The sequence below is a fragment of the Pteropus alecto genome, unplaced genomic scaffold, assembly GCF_000325575.1.
Source record: "Pteropus alecto unplaced genomic scaffold, ASM32557v1 scaffold75, whole genome shotgun sequence".
Lineage (NCBI taxonomy): Eukaryota > Metazoa > Chordata > Mammalia > Chiroptera > Pteropodidae > Pteropus > Pteropus alecto.
Genome location: NW_006440638.1, coordinates 21,070,029 through 21,077,856, shown reverse-complemented (window position 1 = coordinate 21,077,856; position 7,828 = coordinate 21,070,029).

Below are 7,828 nucleotides of genomic sequence, written 5' to 3'. Positions count from 1 at the left end.
GGGGGACGGGCTCGGCCCGGGCGGGGCCGGGGCCCACGTGACCCTTGGAGCCCGGCTCTGCGCGGGTCCTCCTCTGCCTCTGCGCGGACGTGGGGACGTCACGCTAGCGCTTGACTGGAACTGTGAAGCCAGCCCTGGGCTCATTGTCTTAAAACTCTTAAGACTTGAACAGTAGTTTATGAATCGTGGCACCCTCCTTCGCAGGCCAGCGACCGAGGAATGTGTTATTCTTGGTTTGACACTGTTCATAATTATAAGGTATTATTAAATTAAAACAAAGGATATGGTGTCAAACACTTATTGAACACTTACTCTGTGCCAACTGATGTGCCAAGCAAGTACTTAGTAAATGTTACCTCACCGAATCTAAACATCTTGACTAGTTGGTAGATATTATTACTTATTTTTTACAGATAGGGAACAGTTTCTGAGAGGTTCGGTGACTAGCCCAACAAGTATTACAACTCCAATGCCAGCTTACAATTCACTTACACAGTCTGCTGATTTAGAGTTCTGTGCCTTCTCTCAACGTTTCCTTATTAACTAAGGCCCCTCCCACCTTTCTTGGCTTGGTTGCCTGTAAGTTCTCACAAATCTCCAGGCGGTGCTGAAACACCAGGTTGGCCTCCACAGAAACCTGTGGATCATTCTCTCTTAGTAAGGGCCTAGGCTCAGGCAGTTTTCTTTTCTCAGAGATAGTACTGGGCTGGACATTCAGGAGTCACTTGCACTGTTGAACTGTTACTGACTACTGGTCCAGCATGATATTACTGACTAGGATTTATTCAGCACCTGCTATGCTAGATAGAAGTCACACAGTGAAAATAAATACTCAACTCACAATAATATCCCATAGAAAAATGGGTAAAAGACAATGGATAATAACTCACAATAAATGTATTTTTAAAAAACAGCACAGTATTCATGTTTGTACATACATTATCTTATCTAATCCTCCCAACAGCCCCAAAAGGCAAATCTATTATTCTCGTTTTACACATAACAACACTGAGTCTCCATGAGATGACATGAGCCCGTAGGTGGCAGAAGATTTAAACTTGGATCTCTTTGACTGAGCCTGAGCTCCTAAGCATTTCGCTGCACTGCCCAGTCAAATCTATCCCACTTGACATTGTTCTGTACATATCCTTAGGATTATTTGGAGGAAATATTAGTGTCCCTATTTTCAAGGAGAGGGTCAAGTATCCTGACATCAATAATGTTCGCTAGAGACTTTCTTTAGGACATAAGATGAACTAGGGGTATTGAAGTTGAAGGCCCACTCTTTGGCCTTCAACTCCAGAGAACCACTTTAGTTAAGAAAGAAAGACTATTGGGTGGCTCCATAGTGTAGTAGTTAGCACATCTGCTTTACATGCAGAAGGGCCTGAGTTCCCACCCCAGGTGGAGCCTCAAACCATACCTTAGGGGCGCCAGGCCCCAGGTGCACACTGCGAGCGTGTTGGAGGAGACATCCGCCTTCAGAGATCCAGTTCTTAAGGGGAAACAGCAACATCCATAGGTCAGGGGTAGAAGAGGGTGGGGAATTAAAGGGGGGAGGAGGGGAAGAAAAACTATATTCTGCTTTTAAGTAAGTCTCTAAACCTGCTATTATGACAGAACATTAGTCTTTACTATTAAAAACAGTATTAGAAAGAGCACTGAACTAGAAATCAGAAGTTTGGGATTCTAGAGCCACCTCCACCCATGACCACGGTAGGCAAACTGCTCCAAGACTCAGTTTCTACACTGGTAAAATAGGAGTGATCATTCCCAACCTACTTACCTCTCAGATTGTCAGGAAGAGCCAAACTACCCCCAATGCACACATTTTACTAAATGCTACATCATTATTAATGAATAATGAGCTTTAAACACCAGTTGTTCCACAGGGCTGGTTGTTTGAAATGTAGAAACATTACTATTCTCTGAAATGTTGCTTTATAATTTTGGATTAAGAGCAATCTGATCTAAATGTAGTATCCTGAAAACAACATATTAAGAGGAATGTAACTTTGATAAGAAAGAAAGCACTCCAGGCTCTAAAGAATCATACAAATGAAAAAAAAATTCAGTTTTATTTTAGAAAACACTAACACTACTACTCAAACAAAATCCAGAACCACCAGGGAAAACAGAAAAGTTCATATGACTTTTTGCCTTCTAACTTCATAACTTTGCTATTGACCTTAGCGTCAATTTTAACATAATTTCTGTGGTTAATAGTTGTATGGGACCTGAGGGAAATAGTACTAATGCTTCCTTTCTTCATAAGATTCTGTCATTAGAAACTTTGAATTGGAAAGTAGCTTGGATTGGTTTATCTCTCTAAATCTCCTATCCTATTAATGTATCTTCTGATGTTTGGTCAGCCAGCCACCATCATAACACCCCTTAGTAAGGTAAAATCCTACCTTGCAAAGCTGCTATTTTCTGGATGTTTATAAGGGCTAGAAAATTCTTCCTTTCATGGAGACAAGATCAGCCATTCTGTAATATACACCCATTGGTCTAAGCTGTGCTTGCTGAGATTACACAGGACAGTCCAACTCTTCCATATGATAGTCCTGCGAATATTCGAAAATGGTTATCCCACATCCTCATGCCTTCTAATTTCTAGGGTAAACTACCCCCAGTTCCTCCAACTGTTCCTCAAAGGATGTAGTTTCTAGATCATTCATCATCCTGTTGTCCAAATTGGGAATACTCCAACTTGTCAACATCGCTGTTAAAATGCAGTGCCCAGGAGGAAACACCATCCTCCAGGTGTGATCTGACCCCTGCAGAGTATACTCTGGGACTACTACCTTACTTATCTCAACCACTAGCCTTCTATTAATGCTGGCTCAGATCACACTTGCTTGTTTTGGCAGCTAGGTTGCATCACTGGCTCAGTTTGCATTTATTGTCAACTAAAGCCCTGGATCTTTTTTCATGTGAAGAGCGCTTAAGTCAGGGTAGGCTGTTTTAGCCAAGAGCATGACTGAATTCATGGCTCTGCTGCTCTTCTAATATTACCAACAACACTGAGCACAGGATTAAAAACATTCCAACCTTCTCTATTCACCCCTAACCAAACTCCTGGCATTTCATCAATTTTTAGATTCAAAAAGAAGTACAAGAAAAAGAATAAGAGGGAGAGAAAAAGAAAGAGAGAGAGAGAGAAAGAGAGAGAGAGAGAGAAAGAGAGAGAGAAGAAAGAACGAACTTTAGATGATAGTGTGAATTGCAATGCCAGGTCTCTGGACCTAGTTTTGCCAAGAGGACCTGAAAGGAATCCAAATGCCCTAGATACCCACCTATTTGGGCAATCAGAGGACTTCCCTCTTGCTCTTAAGCTAAATGCTGCTATAAATGCTGGGCCATAATTATATTTGCAGTGGCAAGAAAATACACAGGGAAATACACAGAGGCTCAAGTGCCAATGTATTATCAATAGAGAATTCAGTTTACTGCCACTCATCTCTGAGAGACAATATGCTCAAGTGCAGACTTTGCAGGGAGGATTCAGGCAAAGAATACAATAAGACCCACTGTTTGGTACTTTCTAAATAGTGTTTAAGAAAGCTTAAAAAAAGAGAAGGTGAAGAGCTTTGGTTTTTCATATTTACATTCCTAATATCTATATAGTGCCTGGCACATGACAGGCACTCAGTAAATAGTTAATGAATGAATCAATACACTAAAAAAACAATCTCTACTGTTCTCGTATCTGACAGAATTTTTCTTTTAAGGTCAGTTGTATGAACACATGATAAGAACATAAAAAATATTTCTTAAATGTAGTTAGTTCACTCTTAGCTTATGAAAAGTAAAGATAATAACGCCTTACTTATTTGAAGTTTACTTTTCTAATTGTCTGACCCTGTTAGTTCCAGGAGGCTGTTTTAATAGGGCTACTAGCCGTCGAAATATAAAACAGAAAAGATAACTAGTGAAGTTCATGCTCTTTAATCGGAGAGATGTGAGGCCTTCACTCATAAATTATTTTATCTAAATTTATACATAATTCTAACAGATGTGCTTCTCTGGTTTCCCAGACTAACTAGCAAACATAGAGGGTGAAGAGGGTGCTTGAGTCTGAGCATGAAAAGAGCAGAAAACAAAAGGATATAAGTTAATAGAATGGAAAGAAAGAAAAAAAGGAGTCAGAAAATAAAAAAGTTCAGAAGGATACACAGGAAACGATTAATAGTGGTCGCCCCATGGGGAATAGAAATGCTAGGAAATAGAAGTGCTGGTGAATAGAAATAGAGAACTTTGCTTTTTATTTTACGCAGTTCTGTGTTGTTTTAGTTATTTAGAAAGGGCATGTATTGCTTTTGTAACTAAACATTAAGAGATAACCAGTGTGTCATAGAGTCGCTTATAATATGAAAAATTAGAAACCACCTAAATGTTCAAAATGTCATATATTCATTCAATAGACTTTTCTGCAGTCATTAAAAATGTCATAGAAGAATATTCTGTAGCAAAAAAAATATTCAAAGTATGTATTTCAAGTAGAAAATGTAGGTCATATGCAACCACATAGATAGGCCTAGAAGATATTATGCTAAATGAAATAAGTCAGACAGAGAAAGACAAATACCATATGATTTCACTTATATGTGGAATCTGAAGGACAAAATAAATGAAAAAGCAAAACAGAAACAGACTCATGGATAAAGAGAACAAACTTATTGTTGCCAGATGGGATGGGATTGAGGGGCTGGGTGAAAAAGGTGAAAGGATTAAGAAATACAAATTGGTAGTTGCAAAATAGTCACAAGGATGTGAAGTACAGGATAGAGAATATAGTCAATAATATTGTAATAACTATGTATAACAGGTGGGTAATAGACTTATCAGGGAGATCACTTCATAAGTTATATAAATGTCTAACCACTATGCTGTACACCTGAAGTTAATATAAAGTAATATTAAATGTCAACTGTAATTGGAAATAAAAATTAATTTTAAAAAAGAAAGAAAAAGGTAGGTCGCAAAATAGAATATAATAAATGATTCTGTTTTTATAAATTATTTGAAAAATAAAAGACTACTACAGTTAATAAAAATATCTTGACATAGGAGAAATTTTTTTGCTTGGAATTAAACATTTATTTTATCTGTGTAATATCTATGTAACTAAAAGATATATATAGACATAAATGTATGTATATAAAAATAAAACAGCTGAAACGGGAAAGAAATGAAAATATTTTCACTAATATCTTTGTGGCAGAAACTACATCACTCTGATGGTTAATTTGTGTGTCACCTTGGCTGGGCCATGGAGTGCCCAGATAGTTGGTTAAATATTAATTATGAGGATGTTTCTAGATGCGATTAGTATTTGCATTGGTAGACTCAAGTAAAGCAGATTGCCCTCCCCAATGTAGGTGGGCCTCATCTAAGCCATGGAGTCCTGAATAGAACCAAAAAGGCTGACTAAAGAAGAATAAGTTCTCTGCTTGACTGTCTTCCAGCTGGGACACTGGTCTTATGCCTTATGACTCAGACTCAAACTGAAACTTACACCATCAGGTTTCCTGGGTCTCAGGCCTTTGGATTTGGACAGAAACTGAACCATCAGCTCTCCTGGGTCTCCAGCTTGCCTACACAACCACATGAGCCACTTTTGTATAATAAATATATTTTTTCTCTCTCTCTTTCTTCATAGATAGATAGATAGATAACAGATAGATCGATAGATCGATTGATAGATCGATCTCTATCCATCCATCTTATTGGTCCTGTTTCTCTGGAGACTAATACAGATTTTGGTACTGAGGGTGGGGTGCTACTGTAATAAATACCTAAAAATGTGGAACTGGATAATGGATTGAGGCCAGAGAAGTTTTGAGGCATATACTAGAAATAAGCCCATTAAGGGCAATAGTTCTGGTGAGGACTCACAAAGAAAAGAGGAGAACTGGAGAGAAAGCATTCACCTTTTCAGAGAATAAATAATCATCGATAGAATGTTAGTAGAAATATGGATGATAAAGGCCATTCTAGTAAGATTTCCATGTTATTAGACAATGGAGAAAGGTGATCCTTGTTATGAAATGGCCAGAGAACTTGGCTGAACTGTCTAGTGTTCTGTGGAAAGTAAAACCTGCAAGCTATAAAATTGGATAGTTAGCTGAAGTGATTTCTAAGCAAAGTGTTGAAGGAACAGTTGAGTTCCTCATGACTGCTTACAGTAAAATGCAAGAAGAAAAAAATAAATAGAAAAAGGAATTGTTAAGCAAAAGTGAGCCAGAATTTAAAGATTTGGAATATTCTCACCCTATTCATGCTGCAAAAAATGAGAAAGATTGTTCTGAAGAGAACATTAAGGGTGAGGCCAAACAACAGTTTGATAAGGAGGTTAGTACGGATGTGGACCACAGATCTAATCAGCCACTCCAGCAAAAAATGAAGTAAGGCTGTCAGACTTCTTAGATGCTACCGGACAGGACCATGGAGCTATGCAGGGGCAAACATTCGTTATTCTTCAATACCAAGGAAGAATGACCAAAAAGGTGATTTAGAGATCATCAGGGCTACCTCTTCAGTTTCAAGGAGGGGAGGGGTGAGGAGGCAATGATAGATCTTCAAACCAAAGAAGATTATTCACAAGCCTCAAGATCTAGGTTTTGGACTTACTTGGGATCCAACAGCATTTTCTTCCTCCCAATTTCTCCCTTTCAGAATGGGAATGTATAGTCTTTGCCTATCCCACTAATATATTTTGGAAACACGTAATTTGTCTGGTTTCATAGGTTCACAGCTGGAGAGGAATTTTGCCTCAGGATGAATCATACCTCCATGGCTCACTCATATCTGATTTAGACATCTAGTTGAGATTTGAACTTAAGACATTAGAGTTGATGCTAGAACAAGTTAAGATTTGGGGGACTATTAGGATTGAATGAATATATTTTGTATGCAAGAAGGACAGGAATTTGGGGAAGCCAGGGATAGAATGTCATGGACTGATTGCATGTGTCCCCTCACAAGTTCATATGTTGAAGCTCTAATACCTAATGTGATGGTATTTGAAGCTGTAAGATAATTAGGTTTAGATGAGGTATTGAAGGTGGGGTTCATGATGTGATTAGCTTCTTTAAAAGAAGAGACCAGACCTCCCTCTCTCTCCCATGCAAGGACATAGCAAGAAGGGGACATCTGCAAGCCAGAAAAAGAGCACTCACCAAGGAACCAAATCAGCCAGCATCTTGATCTTGGACTTCCCAGTCTCTAGAACTGTGAGAAGTAAATATCTATTGTGTAAGCTACACAGTTCATGGTATTTTGTCATAGCAGCTCAAGCTGACCAAGACAGCCACCCAATATCCATTTATCCCCCTTTTCCTGAGTAATGTGGCCTGGGCACTGAGCCCAACTAAAAGACTCTTATATTTCTCAGCCTCCATAGAAGATATACGTGACCATGTTATGAATAAGATGTATGCAAATGTATTGATTGGAACATCTGGTAATACTCTTTAAAAAGCATAAAGAAAAAATAAATTCAGCAGGTAGTTCTTGCCCTTTTGTACTCCTGTGTTTCCTCCTACTGCAAATCTGGACGTAAAGGCCAAAATTCGAGGAGCCATTATAAGACCAAAAAGAAAATACCAAGAGATTCACATTCATAAGGCCTCAAACCAATGCCAGCAACAATCTGCTGGACTTCTTAAAAATTAACCCTTATCTGTTTAAGCCATTGTAGTTAGATCTGTCATTTGCAGCCAAATGTAATTCATAATTTACAAACTTTTACATTTAAACTTTTGCAATGGACAAAGCTACATCAGAGAGTTCAAATGGTTAGTAGACACTAGAAACAAATTTG